This window comes from Myotis lucifugus, unplaced genomic scaffold (assembly GCF_000147115.1).
Source record: "Myotis lucifugus unplaced genomic scaffold, Myoluc2.0 scaffold_1, whole genome shotgun sequence".
Taxonomy (NCBI): domain Eukaryota; kingdom Metazoa; phylum Chordata; class Mammalia; order Chiroptera; family Vespertilionidae; genus Myotis; species Myotis lucifugus.
In genome coordinates this window covers 30,591,900-30,592,436 of record NW_005871049.1, presented here as the reverse complement: position 1 = coordinate 30,592,436, position 537 = coordinate 30,591,900, and positions in this window count along the sequence as shown.

Sequence of the window (537 nt, the reverse complement as noted above, 5' to 3'; positions counted from 1 at the left end):
GTGGGATGCGGAAGCTGGAGTGGATGGAAATTCTTCTCAAGGTTGGTGGATCCCAAAAGAAACCACCTCTGCAGGCCCACCGATAGAACGAGCCATTTTATGAGTTTCCTGAGCGGCCAAGATTTGGGATCTTTTGTGATTCCTTTGTACATTTTCAGTGTTTTTTGTTCTGGTTATGTGAAAAAATGCATGGGTATTTTGGTAGGAATTGCATTGACTTTGTAGATTGCTGTGGGTAGAATGAACATTTTAACTATATTAATTCTTCTAATCCATGAGTATCTATATGTGTTCAATTTCTTTCATCCATGTCATAATGTTCAGAGTACAGGTCCTTTACTTTCTTGTTTAAATTTATTCCTAGGTATTTTATGTTTTTTGATGTAGTTATAACGGGATTGTTTTTTTTATTTTTTCTGATAATTCATTTTTATATAGGAAGACAACAGAGTCTTGAATATTAATTTTATATCATGCAACTTTACTGAATTCATTAATCCTAATAGGTTTTGGTGGACTTTCTAGTGTTGTTTTTAA